This window comes from Macaca fascicularis, chromosome 19 (genome assembly GCF_037993035.2).
Source record: "Macaca fascicularis isolate 582-1 chromosome 19, T2T-MFA8v1.1".
NCBI classification, from domain to species: domain Eukaryota; kingdom Metazoa; phylum Chordata; class Mammalia; order Primates; family Cercopithecidae; genus Macaca; species Macaca fascicularis.
Window position 1 is genome coordinate 20,888,592 of NC_088393.1, and position 17,838 is coordinate 20,906,429.

The 17,838-nt window shown below is 38.7% G+C and overlaps 1 pseudogene; it reads left to right on the plus strand.

Annotated features, from left to right (window-relative positions):
* The first annotated feature begins 5,915 nt into the window (after positions 1-5,915).
* On the plus strand, positions 5,916-14,162 carry LOC102135391 (keratin, type I cytoskeletal 18 pseudogene; annotated as a pseudogene).
* The last annotated feature ends 3,676 nt before the right edge of the window (positions 14,163-17,838 follow it).

Genomic DNA, 17,838 nt, shown 5'->3' on the forward strand with positions numbered 1-17,838 from the left:
TACAGTGTTCAATTTGGTAAGGTAATGAACTAACATCTCTTTTACCAGTGACTTTAAACTGCAAATTGGTTAAAGAATATTGTTCTTGTAGGTTAAATTTTTATTCTTTTTTTTCTTATATGACCTTATTTTTGTAAATTTTTGTGGGTATATAGTATGTGTATATATTTATGCCATATATAGAATATTTTGATACAGGTGTATAATATGTAATAATCACATCAGGGTAAGTGAAGTATCCATCACCTCCAGCATTTATCCTTTGTATTACAAACCTATTCTACACATTTAGTTATTTTGAATAGTGCAATTGTTTTTGGTGACAGGGTCATTTTATGGTCATAATAAGAATTGTATAGAAGTATTCATAAAATCCATACATTTCTGAATTCTGAATAAACATTTAAAAATTTGTTAATTTTTTTTTTAAACATGTGGCCTTTCTGCCTGCAAACATACAGACTCTTAATTTTTATTTACATAGAAGTAAAATACACATATATTACTCTAAAGATAAACCTTAGGGGTAAGAAAATTATAAAGTATGTGTGTTTTGTGAATATGAATTTGTACCTATATTCAGAAGAAAACAATATTGGAGCAAAACAAATCATCTTAATAATTGGCTGTGTGTGGTGGCTCACGCCTGTAATCCCATCACTTTGGGAGGTTGAGGCAGGTGGATCACCTGAGGTCAGGAGTTTGAGACCAGTCTGACCAATATGGTGAAACCCCATCTCTACTAAAAATACAAAAATTAGCTGGGTGTGGTGGTGTACACCTCTAGTCCCAGTTATTCAAGAGGCTGAGACAGGAGAATTGCTTGAACCCAGGAGGTGGAGTTTGCAGTGAACTGAGATTATGCCAATGCACTCCAGCCTGGGTGAAAGAGTAAGACTCATCTCTAAAATAAGAATAATAATAATAAGGTAGTTTACTAGAAACCTGAATACCTCAAAAATGCTGAAAACAAATGTATACTCTGCTTTATGTTGAATTTATTACTGTAATATATCATGGCTTATGGTTCAGAATCTTCTCATGCAAATATTTTTGTTTTGACTTGCCTGGTACGTATGCTGGACCTATAATTTTCTTTTTATAATTATTTTTATAGTTGATGAGGCATTATTATGTGAGTTTGTCAGGGATTATAATGCTTTTATAAAATTTAGTAGTGCACACAAAATAATGTTTAGATGTAATTCCAAAATTAGTGTATTAAGTTATATTTTATGTTCTTAGAACATTTCATTTCTTCTTTTAATTGAAGTACTCTATTTAATCTGCTTTTCTTTAGTTGTTGTTCTTTTCACTTTTTATAATTGAAATAACTATATTTATTTATTGAGCCAATTTTTTTTCAGGTAAGTACTAAGGATGCTTTATAAGTCATGAGGATGTTTTTATATATAAATATAGCAAACAAACATGAGAGTGCTTGCTGTGTAACAGATGCTCCATAACAAGCTATAAATATTCCTGCTGAGGTTAGTTTGTAGCTTCAAGTCAGAGATGGAAAATATCAATGGTGAAAAAATAATATTGATTCTTCATGTTAAGAAGACATTTTTTCCAGGTTACAAAGCTGACTCTTGCTGAATTTAAAGAGAAATTCTGCTTCCTTTTTTTTTTTTATTATTATTATTGTACTTTTAAATTCTAGGGTACATGTGCACAACATGCAGGTTTGTTACATATGAATACATGTGCCATGTTGGTGTGCTGCACCCATTAACTCGTCATTTACATTAGGTATATCTCCTAATGCTATCCCTCCCCCACACACACAATAGGACCCGGTGTATGACGATCCCCTTCCTGTGTCCGAGTGATCTCATTGTTCAATTCCCCCTATGAGTGAGAACATGCGGTATTTGGTTTTCTGTTCTTGCAATAGTTTGCTGAGAATGATGGTTTCCAGCTGCATCCATGTCCCAACAAAGGACACGAACTCATCCTTTTTTATGGCTGCATAGTATTCCATGGTGTATATGTGCCACATTTTCTTAATCCAGTCTATCACTGATGGACATTTGGGTTGATTCCAAGTCTTTGCTATTGTGAATAGTGCCGCAATAAACATATATGTGCATGTGTCTTTATAGCAGCATGACTTATAATCCTTTGGGTATATCCCCAGTAATGGGATGGCTGGGTCAAATGGTGTTTCTAGTTCTAGATCCTTGAGGAATCGCCACAGTGTTTTCCACAATGGTTGAACTAGTTTACAGTCCCACCAACAGTGTAAAAGTGTTCCTATTTCTCCACATCCTCTCCAGCACCTGTTGTTTCCTTATTTTTTAATGATTGACATTCTAACTGGTGTGAGATGGTATCTCATTGTGGTTTTGATTTGTATCTCTCTGATGGTGAGTGATGATGAGCATTTTTTCATGTGTCTGTTGGCTGTATGCATGTCTTCTTTTGAGAAGTGTCTGTTCATATCCTTTGCCCACTTTTCAATGGGGTGGTTTTTTTTTTCTCTTGTAAATTTGATTGAGTTCTTTATAGGTTCTGGATATTAGCCCTTTGTCAGATGAGTAGATTGCAAAAATTTTTTCCCATTCTGTAGGTTGCCTGTTCACTCTGATGGTAGTTTCTTTTGCTGAGCAGAAGCTCTTTAGTTTAATTAGATCCCATGTGTCAATTTTGGCTTTTGTTGCCATTGCTTTTGGTGTTTTAGACATGAAGTCCTTGCCCATGCCTATGTCCTGAATGGTATTACCTAGGTTTTGTTCTAGGGTTTTTATGGTTTTAGGTCTAACATTTAAGTCTCTAATCCATCTTGAATTAATTTTTGTATAAGGAGTAAGGAAAGGATCCAGTTTCAGCTTTCTACTTATGGCTAGCCATTTTTCACAGCACCATTTATTAAATAGGGAATTCTTTCCCCATTTCTTGTTTTTGTCAGGTTTGTCAAAGATCAGATGGCTGTAGATGTGTGGTATTATTTCTGAGGGCTCTGTTCTGTTCCATTGGTCTATATCTCTGTTTTGGTACTAGTACCATGCTGTTTTGGTTACTGTAGCCTTGTAGTATAGTTTGAAGTCAGGTAGCATGATGCCTCCAGCTTTGTTCTTTTGGCTTAGGATTGTCTTGGCAATGCAGGGTCTTTTTGGGTTCCATATGAACTTTAAAGCAGTTTTATTCCAATTCTGTGAAGAAAGTCATTGGTAGCTTAATGGGGATGGCATTGAATCTAAATTACCTTGGGCAGTATGGTCATTTTCACAATATTGATTCTTTGTATCCATGAGCATGGTATGTTCTTCCATTTGTTTGTGTCCTCTTTTATTTCACTGAGCAGTGGTTTGTAGTTCTCCTTGAAGAGGTCCTTTACGTCCCTTGTAAGTTGGATTCCTAGGTATTTTATTCTCTTTGAAGCTATTGTGAATGGGAGTTCATTCATGATTTGGCTCTCTGTTTGTTACTGGTGTATAAGAATGCTTGTGATTTTTGCACATTGATTTTGTATCCTGAGACTTTGCTGAAGTTGCTTATCAGCTTAAGGAGATTTTGGGTTGAGATGATGGGGTTTTCTAAATATACAATCATGTCATCTGCAAACAGGGACAATTTGACTTCTTCTTTTCCTAACTGAATACCCTTTATTTCTTTTTCTTGCCTGATTGCCCTAGCCAGAACTTCCAACACTATGTTGAATAGGAGTGGTGAGAGAGGGCATCCCTGTCTTGTGCCAGTTTTCAAAAGGAATGCTTCCAGTTTTTGCCCATTCAGTATGATATTGGCTGTAGATTTGTCATAAATAGCTCTTACTATTTTGAGATACATTCCATCAATATCAAATTTGTTGAGAGTTTTTAGCATGAAGGGCTGTTGAATTTTGTCAAAGACCTTTTCTGCATCTATTGAGATAATCATGTGGTTTTTGTCTTTGATTCTGTTTATATGCTGGATTACGTTTATTGATTTGCGTATGTTGAATCAGCCTTGCATCCCTGGGATGAAGCCCACTTAATCATGGTGGATACGCTTTTTGATGTGCTGCTGGATTCGGTTTGCCAGTATTTTATTGAGGATTTTTACATCGATGTACATCAGGGATATTAGTCTAAAATTCTCTTTTTTTGTTGTATCTCTGTCAGGCTTTGGTATCAGGATGATGTTGGCCTCGTAAAATGAGTTAGGGAAGATTCCCTCTTTTTCTATTGATTGGAATAGTTTCAGAAGGAATGGTACCAACTCCTCCTTGTACCTCTGGTAGAATTCGGCTGTGAATCCGTCTGGTCCTGGACTTTTTTTGATTGGTAGGCTATTGATTATTGCCTCAATTTCAGAGCCTGCTATTGGTCTATTCAGGGATTCAACTTCTTCCTGGTTTAGTCTTGGGAGAGTGTAAGTGTCCAGGAAATAATCCATTTCTTCTAGGTTTTCTAGTTTATTTGCGTGGAGGTGTTTATAATATTCTCTGATGGTAGTTTGTATTTCTGTGAGGTCGATGGTGATATCCCCTTTATCATTTTTTATTGCGTCTATTTGATTCTTCTCTCTTTTCTCTATTTGTCTTGCTAGCAGTCTATCAATTTTGTTGATCTTTTCAAAAAACCAGCTCCTGGATTCATTGATTTTTTGGAGGGTTTTTTGTGTCTCTATCTCCTTCAGTTCTGCTCTGATCTTAGTTATTTCTTGCCTTCTGCTAGCTTTTGAATGTGTTTGCTCTTGCTTCTCTAGTTCTTTTAATTGTGATGTTAGAGTGTCAATTTTAGATCTTTCCTGCTTTCTCTCATGAGCATTTAGTGCTATAAATTTCCCTTTACACACTGCTTTAAATGTGTCCCAGAGATTCTGGTATGTTGTATCTTTGTTCTCTTTGGTTTCAAAGAACATCTTTATTTCTGCCTTCATTTCATTATGTACCCAGTAGTCATTCAGGAGCAGGTTGTTCAGTTTCCATGTAGTTGAGCGGTTTTGGTTGAGTTTCTTAATCCTGAGTTCTAGTTCGATTGCACTGTGGTCTGAGAGATAGTTTGTTATAATTTCTGTTCTTTTACATTTGCTGAGGAGTGCTTTACTTCCAACTGTGTGGTCAATTTTGGAATAAGTGTGATGTGGTGCTGAGAAGAATGTATATTCTGTTGATTTGGGGTGGAGAGTTCTGTAGATGTCTATTAGGTCCACTTGGTGCAGTGTTGAGTTCAATTCCTGGATATCCTTGTTAACTTTCTGTCTCGTTGATCTGTCTAATGTTGACAGTGGGATGTTAAAGTCTCCCATTATTATGCTTCCTTTATTTTCTAAGTATCTTTTGTTTTATTATGTGTATTCCAGCTATGTATGCATCACAGCCCTTCTTTTTCTGTATTATAGCTATGGTTTTCTCATTGTTGTCTTTATGCCATGCCATTTTACACAGTACTTTGTAGGTTTTGATGAGAAAGTTGTTTTTTTTAATGTACTAAACAATTAGTATTAACTGGAGAGTTTGCTTATCAATACAACTTTCAGATCAGTTAATTAAGATAAAAGGCATTCAGTATCCACAGGTGAGAGGATTAAGTCAGTTAGTGTTCTTTTTCTCTGCTTGTAAAAGAAAAATATTAAATTCTTACACAAAGTGTGGCAAATATTTGCTAAAAAATATATCTCAGAAATTAAATTTTTAAGAGAGCTAATGGTAAGTGAAATTTTTTAAATTTAATTTTCTATGATATAGCACAACTTAACGTTTCCATGCAGAATCTTCTATTTTTAAGTGTGAATGTTAAAGTTTGTAAAATAATAAAATGACCTCATGGATTTAAAATTTGGAATATTTCTTTTTTATATTGATATTACAATTTGAAAAAATTTCTCAGTCTTATATAGTTTCTTTAGTGGGTGAAGTTCAGTCTAGAGTTTCTATTCTTAGTCACCTAACTGTAGCCAACTTCTTGATCATTTTCTCTGGAAAACTTGGAGATCACGGCAGCTTTTGATTGAAACATATCCTATTAGTTTGCTCACAAACTTGTTTACTGTGTTCAAAGAGTGGCCAGTCAGGAGACCATAAACAACAACTGCCCTTTTGGTGTCTTTTATGCAGTCATTATCTGTAATAAATAAATATTTATTCTGTAAAACATGAATTTTGAAGTGTGTATACATTGTCAAATGTTTAATTCTAGATAATTAATGCTTTACCTCACATAGTTAACATTTTTGTGGTGAGAGCACGTGACATAGTCTTAGTGCTTTTCAAAAATACAAATACATTATTATGAACTATAGTCACCATGCTGTACAAAAAAATCTTTTGAAATTTTTTCTCCTATTCAAGTATAATTAAGTATTTTTTGACTGACATCTTTCCAAACCCCCCTTCTAAACACCTTGGTATCTGGTGGTCACCATTTTACTTTCTACTTCAATGAGATTACATTTTTTTAGGATCCATGTGTAAGTAAAATTATGAAATAATCTTTCTGTCCCGGACGCCGAGGCTCACGTCTGTAATCTCAGCTCTTTGGGAGGCTGAGGCGGGCAGATCACAAAGTCAGGAGTTTGAGACTAGCCTGGCCAATGTGGTGAAACCCCGTCTACTAAAAACGGAAAAATTAGCTGGGCACGGAGGCGGGCGCCTGTAGTCCTAGCTGAGGCAGGAGAATCTCTTGAACCTGGGAGGCAGAGGTTGCAGTAAGCCGAGATCGTGCCACTGCACTCCAGCTTGGGTGACAGAGCAAGACTGTCACAAAAATAATAATAATCTTTATGTGCCTGGCTTATTTTAGGTAATGTGATGTCCTCCAGGTTAATCCATGTGATTGAAGATAATAGAATTTTCTTTTTTGAAGATAAGTAGTATTCCATTGTTTACATATATCATATTGTCTTTTTTTTTTTTTCTTTTTGAGACAGAGTCTTGCTCTGTAGCCCAGGTTGGAGTGCAGTAGTGCCATCTCGGCTCACTGCAACCTCCACCTCCCGGGTTCAAGCAATTCTCCTGTCTTAGCCTCCTGAGTAGCTGGGACTACAGGCACATGCCACCATGGCCAACTAACTTTTATATTTTTAGTAGAGATGAGTTTTCACCATATTGGCCAAGCTAGCCTTGAACTCCTGACCTCAACTGATCCACCCACCTCGGCCTCCCAAACTGCTGAGATTACATGAGCCACTGCACCCAGCCTACTACATTGTCTTTATTTACTCATTTGATGTTGAACTGTTGATTCTATATTTTGGCAATTGTAGAGTGTTGCAAACAACATAGAAGTGCAAATATTTTTTTATTCTGATTTTATTTGTTTTGGATATATATCCAATATTAAAATTGCTGTATTATAAGATAGTTTTATTTTAAATTTTTTGAGACTTCTCTATTTTTTATTTATTTATTTTTGTTTGTTTGTTTGTTTTGAGATGTCGCTCTTGTTGCCAGGTTGGAGTGCAATGGCGTGATCTTGGCTCACCACAACCTCTGCCTCCCAGATTCAAGCGGTTCTCCCTCAGCCTCCCGAGTAGCTGGGATTACAGGCATGCGCTACCACACCTGGCTAATTTTATATTTTTACTAGAGACAGGGTTTCTCCATGTTGGTCAGACTGGTCTCGAACTCCAGACCTCAGGTGACCCACCTGCCTCGGCCTCCCAAAGTGCTGGGATTACAGGCGTGAGCCACTGTGCCCGGCCTATTTTGTTTTTTATAATGGTTGTTCTCATTTACATTCAAACCAACAATATGCAAGCATTCCTTTTTCTTCACACCTTTACTAATATTTTCTTCTTTTTAATAAGTCATTCTAACAGAAGTGAGTTGATAATCATAGTTTTTTAAATTTTATTTATTTATTTTTTTGGCTTTTCCTGGTAATAATTGATATTGAGCATTTTTTATATCTCTTGCCTATGTCTTTTTTGAAAAATATTTAAGCCTTTAACTCATTTTTAGTATTATTTGTTTTTTGTTCTATAATTGAGTTTCTTATATATTTTGATATTAAACCCCTGTCACATGTATAATTTGCACGTTTCCTCCCATTTTTTAGTTGTCTCATCCTGTTGATTGTATCAGATTCTGTGCAGCAACTTTTTAATTTGAAGTAATCTGACTCCTCTATTTTTTCTTTGGTTCCCTGGGATTCTGAGGTTAAATTTTAGAAAGTCACTGCCCATACCAATGTTATGGGGCTTTCACTGTATATTTTTTGTACTAGTTTCAGAATTTCAAGCCTTACATTTAAATACCTAATTTATTTTAAGTTGATTTTTTTATATGGTGTGAGATGAGGATCTAATTTTATTGCTCTGCATGTGGCTATAAAGTTTTCTTAACACCATTTATTGAAGATACTGTCATTTCCCTAAAAGACTGTCAACTATTAATATAATCAGCTATAAGTATATGAATATATTTCTCATTTCTGTCTTCTGCTCCATTAGCCTATGTGTCCTTTTTTATTGAAGTACCCTACTGTTTTGGTTACTATAGGTTTGTAGCATATTTCGAATCCAGGTAGGGTAATACCTTTGGCCTTTTTTGTTTTGTTTGATTGCTTTTGCTATTCAGGGTCTTCTGTGGTACCATATAAATTTTAGATGTATATTTTTAAATTCCTATGAAGTTTGTCACTGATATTTTGATAGAGGTTGCATTATATTTGTAAATCATTTTGTATAATGCAGATATTTAACAATATTAATGCCAATTCATAATATTTTTCATTTGTGTATTATGTATTACTTTAATATTCTTGAGATTATAATGTAAGGTGTTTCAACTTTTTGGTTACATTTATCTCAAAGTATAGTTACTACAGTTATTGTAGATAGGATTGTTTTTCAATTTTATTTTGAGATAGTTAATTGTTTACAAAAATGCTACTGACTTTTGCATGTGGATTTTGTATTCTGTAAATTTAATGAATTTGTTTGTTAGTTTCTTAGTAAAGTCTTGTGCTTTTCTATACTTAAGATTATGTCTTCTGCAAATAATAATAATTTAACTTTTTTTCCCAATCTGGATGACTTTGATTTTATTCTCTAATTTCTCTGTCTTGGACATTTCGTACTATATTTAGTAAGACTGAAGAAAGTGGTCATCCTTGTCTTGTTCTATCTTTCAGAGTAAAAGCTTACAACATTTCCCTGTTTAGTATGCTATTTACTGTGCACTTTTTTGTTATATGTGGCATTTATTGACTTGAGGTGCATTTGTCCTATACTTAATTTTTTCAGAGATTTATCATTAGGGAATGTGTCAAACTTTTATTCTGCATCTATTTAAATGTTAGAGTTGTGAAATCACAACTAACTCCACATAAATACAAAACATCCTCAGAGACTACTATGAACATCTCCACACAGGGAAACTAAAAAATTTAGAGAAAATAGATAAACTCCTGGATACACACAACCTCTCAAGATTGAACCAGAAAGAAGCAAAAATCTTGAACACAGCAAAAATTAATAGAATGTATAATGAAATTATACATTTAGCATTAGAAATTGTACATTATAGAATAGTAACAGAAATATATACATTGGTAATAGAAAACCCACCAACCATGAATAGCCCTAGATCAGATGAATTCACAACCAAATTCTACCACATACACAAAGACAAGCCAGTACTAATCCTCTGAATGTACTCCAAAAAATCAAGGTGGGATTTCTTCCTAACTCTTTATATAAAACCAATACCATCTTGATACCAAAATCTAGTGAAGACACAACAACAGCAACTGTAGGCCAATATTTCGGGTGATCATTAAAACAAAAATTCTCCATAAAGTATTAGCAAGCTGAGTTCATAATCAAATCAAAAAATTTTGTCACAATCATGGGAGCTTTAGTTCATGAATGCAAGAATGTTTCATCATATGCAAGTCAATAAATGTGATTCATCAAATAAAGATGATTAAAAGCAAACATGATTATCACAATAGATGCAGAAAAAGCATTCAAAAAATCCAATATTTATAAAAATATTCTCAACAAACTAGGCATTAAAGAAACATCTCAAAATAGTAAAGCCATCTGTGACAAATCTTCAGCTGAAATCATACTGAACGGAATCAGCTGGATGAACTCTCCATACGAATAAAAATAAGACAAGAATATCCACTCTAAACACTCGTATTCAACATAGTTCTGGAAGTACTAGCTAGAGCAATTAAACAAGATAAAGAAATAAAAGGGATCTAAATAAGAAAAGAGAAAGTCAAATTATCCTCACAGATTACATAATTCTCTACCTGGGAAACTGGAGATTCACAAAAAGACCCCTAAGCCTAAAAAATGACTTAAGCAAAGTCTCAGGATACAAAATTACCATACACAAATGAGTAGAATTTCTGTACCTGAATAACATTCAAGCTGAGAACAAAATCAAAAACACAGTTCTGGTTGTCGGCAAAGCCTGAGTCCTGTCCTCTCGCTCTCCTACCTGGACATCATGAGCTTCACCACTCACTCCACCTTCACCAACTACTGATCCCTGGGCTCTGTCCAGGCACCTAGATGGTCATCAGCGCAGCCAGCATCTATGCAGGCACAGGGGGCTCTGGTTCCCGGATCTCCATGTCCTGCTTCACCAGCTTCTGAGGCAGCATGGGGTCCAGGGGCCTGGCTGCAGGGATGGCCGGGGGTCTGAGAGGAATGGGAGGCATCCAGAATGAGAAGACCATGCAAAGCCTGAACTACTGCCTGGTCTCCTACCTGGACAGAGTGAGGAGCCTGAGGACTGAGAACCGGAAAGTGGAGAGCAAAATCTGGGAGCACCTGCAGAAGATGGGACCCCAGGTCAGAGACAAGCCATTACTTCAGAACCATCGAGGACCTGATGGCTCAGATCTTCACAAATACTGTGGACAATGCCCACATCATTCTGCAGATCAACAATGTCCATCTTGTTGCTGATGACTTTAGAGTCAAGTATGAGACAGAGCTGGTCACGTGCCAGTCTGTGGAGAGCGACACATATGGGCTTTGCAAAGTCATTGATGACACCTATGTCACTTGGCTGCAGTTGGAGACAGAGATCAAGGCTCTCATGGAGGAGCTGCTCCTTATGAAGAAGAACCATGAAGAGGAAGTAAAAGGACTGTAAACCCAGGTTGATAGCTCTGGGTTGACCATGGAGGTAGTTGCCGCCAAAGCTCAGGACCCTGCCAAGATCATGGCAGACATCTGGGCCTAATACGACGAGCTGGCTCGGAAGAACTGAGAGGAGCTGGACAAGTACTAGCCTCAGCAGATTGCGGAGAGCACCACAGTGGTCACCACACAGTCCGCCAAGGTTGTAGCTGCTGAGATGTTGCTCACAGATCTTAGATGTACAGTCCAGTCCTTGGAGATTGACCTGGACTCAATGAGAAATCTGAAGGCCAGCTTGGAGAACAGCCTGAGGGAGGTGGAGGTCTGCTACGCCCTGCAGATGGAGCAGATCAATGGGATCGTGCTGCACCTTGAGTCAGAACTGGCACAGACTGGGGCAGAGGGGCAGTGCCAGGCCCAGGAGTACAAGGCCCTGCTGAACATCAAAGTCAAGCTGGAGGCTGAGATCACCATTTACTGCCACCTGCTGGAAGATGGTTAAGACTTCAATCCCAGTGATGCCCTGGACAGCAGCAAATCCATGCAAACCATCCAAAAGACCACCACCCACCAGATAGTGTATGACAAAGTGGTGTCTGAGACCAACGACACCAAAGTTCTGAGACATTAAGCCAGCAGAAGAAGGATACCCTTTGGGGAGCAGGAGGCCAATAAAAAGTTCAGAGGTAAAAATAAATAAATAAATAATAGAGTTCCATTTACAATAGCCACACACAAAAAAAAATAACATACTTAAGAATACATTAAACGAAGGAGGTAAAATATCTCTACAAAGAAAACAACAAAACACTGCTGAAAGAAATCAGACAGCTGGGCGCGGTGGCTCACGCCTGTAATACCAGCACTTTGGGAAGCCGAGGCGGGCGGATCACAAGTACAGGAGATTGAGACCACGGTGAAACCCTGTCTCTACTAAAAATACAAAAAATTAGCTAGGCTCGATGGTGGGCGCCTGTAGTTCCAGCTACTCAGGAGGCTGAGGCAGGAGAATGGCGTGAACCCGGGAGGCGGAGCTTGCAGTGAGCCGAGATCGCGCCACTGCACTCCAGCCTGGGCGACAGAGCGAGACTCCGTCTCAAAAAAAAAAAAGAAAAAGAAATCAGACAAAACACAAATAAATGGAAAAGCATTTCATGCTCATGAATTTGACGATTTAATATAATTAAAATGTCCATGCCACTTAAAGTAACCTGCAGATCGTTATTCCTATCAAACTGTCAATGCCATTTTTATAGAATTAGGGGAAAAAACTATTCTAAAATTTATACGGGAGAATTTTTTTAAAAGCCAAAATAGCCAAGTCAACATTAAACAAACAAACAAAATAAAACCTGGAGGCATCGAATTACCTGACTTCAAACTGTGCTACAAGCTACAGTCATCAGTATAACATGGTTCTGGTACAAAAATAGACATATAGACTGTATTGGTCCATTTTTATGCTGCTAATAAAGACACACCTGAGACTGGGTAATTTATAAAAGAAAGGTTTAATTGACTCACAGTTCCATGTGACTGGGGAGGCCTCACATTCATGATGGAAGCCAAAGGGAAAGCAAGACATGGCAGCAGGCAAGAGCCAGCATGTGCAGAAGAACTCCCTTTTATAAAACCATCGGATCTTAAGAGACTTATTCACTACTCAGAGAGCGGCATGGGAAAACCTACCCCCACGATTTAATCACCTCCCACCCAGACCCTCCCATGACATGTGGGGATTATTACAATTCAAGGTGAGATTTGGGTGGGGGCACAGAGCCAAACCATATGGAACAGAAGAGAGAGTGTAGTTGTAGCTACACTCCTACAACCTACTTTTGACAAAGTCAACAGAAATAAAAAGAAAACAACCCCCCATCTAAGAAATGATACTGGGAAAACTCATTAGTCATATGCAGAAGAAAAAAAAAACCCTACCTTTCACAATGTAAACAATATATCACAATATAGGCCGGGCGCGGTGGCTCAAGCCTGTAATCCCAGCACTTTGGGAGGCCGAGACGGGCGAATCACGAGGTCAGGAGATCGAGACCATCCTGGTTAATACGGTGAAACCCCGTCTCTACTGAAAAGTACAAAAAACTAGCCGGGCGAGGTGGCGGGCGCCTGTAGTCCCAGCTACTTGGGAGGCTGAGGCAGGAGAATGGCGTGAACCCGGGAGGCGGAGCTTGCAGTGAGCTGAGATCTGGCCACTGCACTCCGGCCTGGGCGACAGAGCGAGACTCCATCTCAAAAAATGAAAACAAAACAAAAAAAAAAGAAATGATACTGGGAAAACTCATTAGTCATATGCAGAAGAAAAAAAAAACCCTACCTTTCACAATGTAAACAATATATCACAATATAGTTTAAAGACTTAACTGCAAGACTTCGAGCTATTAAAACCCTAGAAGAACATGTAGAAAGTACTCTTCTAGACACAGGGCTCTAGAGAAAAAAAATTATAACTAACACCTTAGAAGTTAATGCAACAAAAATAAAAACATGTTGAGGTTGTGGAGAAAAGGAAATCTACATACACTGTTGGTGGAAATGCAAATTAATTCAGCCCCTGTAGAACACAGTTTGAAGATTTCTCAAATAACTAAAATAGAATTGCTATTTGGCCCATTAATCGCATTAATGCGTATATACCCATAGAATAAGAAATTATTTTACCAAAAAGACACCAGCACTCACATGTTTACTGCGGTGCTATTCACCATAGAAAAGACAGAATTAAACTAGGTACCCATGAATCTTAGATTCATGTTATTTGTTAATTTGCTTAGAATAAGGGCCTTCCGCCAGCTTGGAGGACAGCCTGAGGAACGTGGAAGCCCTCTGCGCCCTGCTGATGGAGCAGCTCGATGGGATCCTGCTGCACCTGTAGTCAGAGTTGGCACAAACCCAGGCAGAGGGACAGCACCAGGCCTAGGAGTAGGAGACCCTGCTGAACACCAGTCAAACTGGAGGCTGAGATCGCCACCTACTTATCAGGTATGAGGTACACCACTTGGACAATGGAATTATTAAGTGTCCAAACCTCGACATCATGCAGTGTACTTAAGTTACAAATCTGCCCATGTACCCCCATGAATCTAAAATAAAAATAATAAAATGCTTTGTGGTATAATGGCATGTTACATTTCTCCATTTCTGGGTTAATAGTTGAAATTAGGAGTGAAAGACACAGAATTATGTCTCTTTTGGGTATAGAGGTGAATGTTTTTATACCAGATCCCCCCAAGTTTTATGAGCTAATGTCTCTGAAAGCTCTTGGTTTATAGCCCAAAAAGTGTTTTATCCACAAGTGTGCAGCTAAAATAAATGGCTACATCTTTATATTTTATTTATTAACTGTCCACTATAATTTGTTACTCTACTCTTTTTGGGGAAAAAATGTGGTTTAATCACATTTCTCTTTTAGAATAAACCATTTTTGAAAACGTGAGGCTGTGAAAATCATGTTAAATTCCTGAATTAAGAAAAGATTTTTTTTTTTTTTTTCAGGAGTCTGACTCTGTCACCCAGGCTTGAGTGCAGTGGCATGAACTCAGCTCACTGCAACCTCCGCCTCCCAGGTTCAAGCAAATCTCCTTCCTCAGCCTTTTGAGTAGCTGGAATTACAGATATCTGCCACCATGCTCAGTTAATTTTTGTATTTTTAGTAGAGATGGGATTTTGCCATGTTGGCCAGGCTAGTCTCAAACTCCTGACTTCAGGTGATCTGTCTGCCTCCTCCCAAAGTCCTGGAATTACAGGTGTGAGCCACTCCACCTGGCAAGAAAACATTTTTTTTAAAGCATAAAAGCCTTATGGTCGTATACCAAAAATGATGAAATACACAATATGGGTTATTTATGACCACACTACGGCAACCACTCTTTCACAACCATTCTGGTGAAGAAAAAAAAAAATTGATAAGAAGGTATTGTTAGAATACTTTTCTGATTCTATTGCAGTATTAAATTCTTTTTTTTATTATTATTATTTGTCATATAGAAGTCCGTACTTCAACAAAAGATGCCAAGAATTTCAAGTTAATATCCTCACACATATATTCTTACTAGAAGGTCACTGGTGTTTTTGCAATCAAGGTGTAGCATTTCTGGCTTTGGTGTGCTACTTTGATTGTGTAAAATAGAAAGACCGGAAGTAAAGTGGAGTCAACCATGACATCTAGTTTCTACAGCAACAACATCTGAATTCTTGTGTTATGTCAACTAGAAGTAATGACAGTATTTTATTTTATTTTATTTTGTTTTATTTTATTTTATTTCATTTCATTTTATTTATTTAGAAATAGAGTTTCACTCTTGTTGCCCAGGCAATGGTGTGCAATGGTGTGATCTTGGCTCACTGCAACCTCCACTTTCCAAGTTCAAATGATTCTCCTGCCTCAGCCTCCTGAGTAGCTGGGATTACAGGCATGCACCACCATGCCCGACCAATTGTGTATTTTTAGTAGAGACAGGGTTTCTCCATGTTGGTCAGGCTGGTCTAGAACTCCCGACCTCAGGTTATCTGCCCACCTCGGCCTCTCAAAGTGCTGGGATTACAGGTGTGAGCCACCGCACCCGGCCACATGACAGTATTTTAAAACTAAAAAGATATATTTTTAATAGTTTTTCAATCGTTTATAAAAATTTATAGTTTTTGAATGATATAAGTTAAATAACTTGAACATGCAGGTAACTGTTTCATCTGGATATTATTAATAATTTATTTATTTGTATTTTATTATTTATTTATTTATTTTGAGACTGTGAAGTCTCGCTCTGTTGCCCAGGCTGGAGTGCAATGGCACAATCTTGGCTCGCTGCAACCTCCACCTCCCGGGTTCAAGTGATTCTCCTGCCTCAGCCTCCTGAGTAGCTGGGACGACAGGCACATGCCACCATGCCTGGCTAATTTTGTATTTTTGGTAGAGACAAGGTTTCACCATGTTGGCCAGGCTGGTCTTGGACTCTCGACCTCAGGTGATTCACCCGCCTCGGCCTCCCAAAGTGTGGGGATTATAGGCATGAGCCACCGCATCCGGCCTGTTATTTTACTATATTTCTTTCAAAAATTGTAATTCATTTATCCTGAATATATCACTGGGCCCAGAACCTAGGTGATGTGACTCTCCTGCATCATCTCTGCCCATAGGCGGGATTATTAAATATACCTGGGCCCACATAGGTATACAAATGCTACAATGACTTGTATACCTGGACGCAGCCAAGAGAAGAGATTTTGACTCTCATAGGCTGGCTTACAACAATGGATAAGGTCCTGGGTCTCCTACTTGTACCAAAGTCAAAGAGAATGACAACATTCACACATATCATGTAAATTCCTCAAGTGACACCAAAAGTGTCAATAGGGACAACCATGCTGAAGAGATTGTGACTCTCCCATGCACACCCAGCTGACTGTAAGGACTGTCACCCTTCCAGATGGACACAGACCACTGTTGAGGTTTTGAATGTCACACCAAGAGTGAGTCAAAGGTTGGAATTGTGACTCTTACACATGGATCTGGTCCACAGGTGGAATAATGACTCTTGGACCTCAGGTAGAATTGGGGCTCTCATGCAGGGATTCAGTCCAGCACTGAGACTGCTTTGCATTCTTGGACCCAACCCACGGAGATATCAGCTCTCATACATAACCCGGGACATGTGCAGGATCGTAAATGTCATCCCTGGACCTTTCTGCGGGTGTAATTGTGAAAGATATTTTTGCCCAGAATCTGAATGATTTGACTCTCCTGCCTGGGCCAAGCCCACAAATGGAATTGTGACATATACTCAGTCCAAGCACCTAGGTTATGTGACTCTCCTGCCTGAGCCCTGCCCTCAAGGAAATGTGACATATCATTGAACCCAGCACCTAGGTGATGTGGCTCGCCTCTCCTGTCTGGGCCCTGCCTACAGAGAAAATTGTGACATATTCCTCGACCCAGCACCCAGGTAATGTGATTCTCCTGCCCGTGCACTGCCTACAGAGGGCATTGTGACATATCACTGGGCCCATCAACCATGTGATATGAATCTCCTCTCTGCCTGAGCCCCGCCCTCAGGATTGTAAAATATTTCTGGGTTCAGCACCCAAGTAATGTAACCCTCTTGCTTTAGCACTGCCTGAGGGAGAAATTGTGACATCTCTCTGGGCCAATCTTCTAGATTATGTGAACCTCCTCTCCTGCCCCCTCCCTGCTCTGGGACCGTGACACATTACCAGACTCAGCACCTAGGTGATGTGACTCTCCTCTCCTGTCTAGGACCTGCCCAATTGGTGATTGTGACACCTCACTGGGCCTAGCACCTAGGTAATGTGACTGTTCTCTTTTGCCCGGCGCCAGGTTGCATTGTGACATATCACTGGGCCCAGCACCCAGATGTTACTCTTCTTCTCCCTGGATGTGCTCACAGCTGGGATTGTGACATGTACCTGAGCCCAGCATCTAGGTGGTGTTACTCTCCTCTCCCGCTTAATACCTGCCCTGGGTACTGGGCAAGGCAATATGTCACAATGCCCCCTGAGATCAGGGCCCAGGCAAAAAAAAGTCACATCACCTGTGTGCTGTGCCCAGTGATGTGTCACAATGTCCCTTGGGGACAGAGTTCAGGAAGGAGAGTGACATCACCTACATGCTGCATCCAGTGATATATCACTTTCCTGCCTAGGCTCTGCCCACAGAAGGCTTTGTGACAGATCTATGGGCCTAAAATCTAGGTCATTTCACTTATTTTGGGGGGCCTTATGCACAAAAGATTGTGACATATTTCTGGGCACAGTATACAGGTGAGA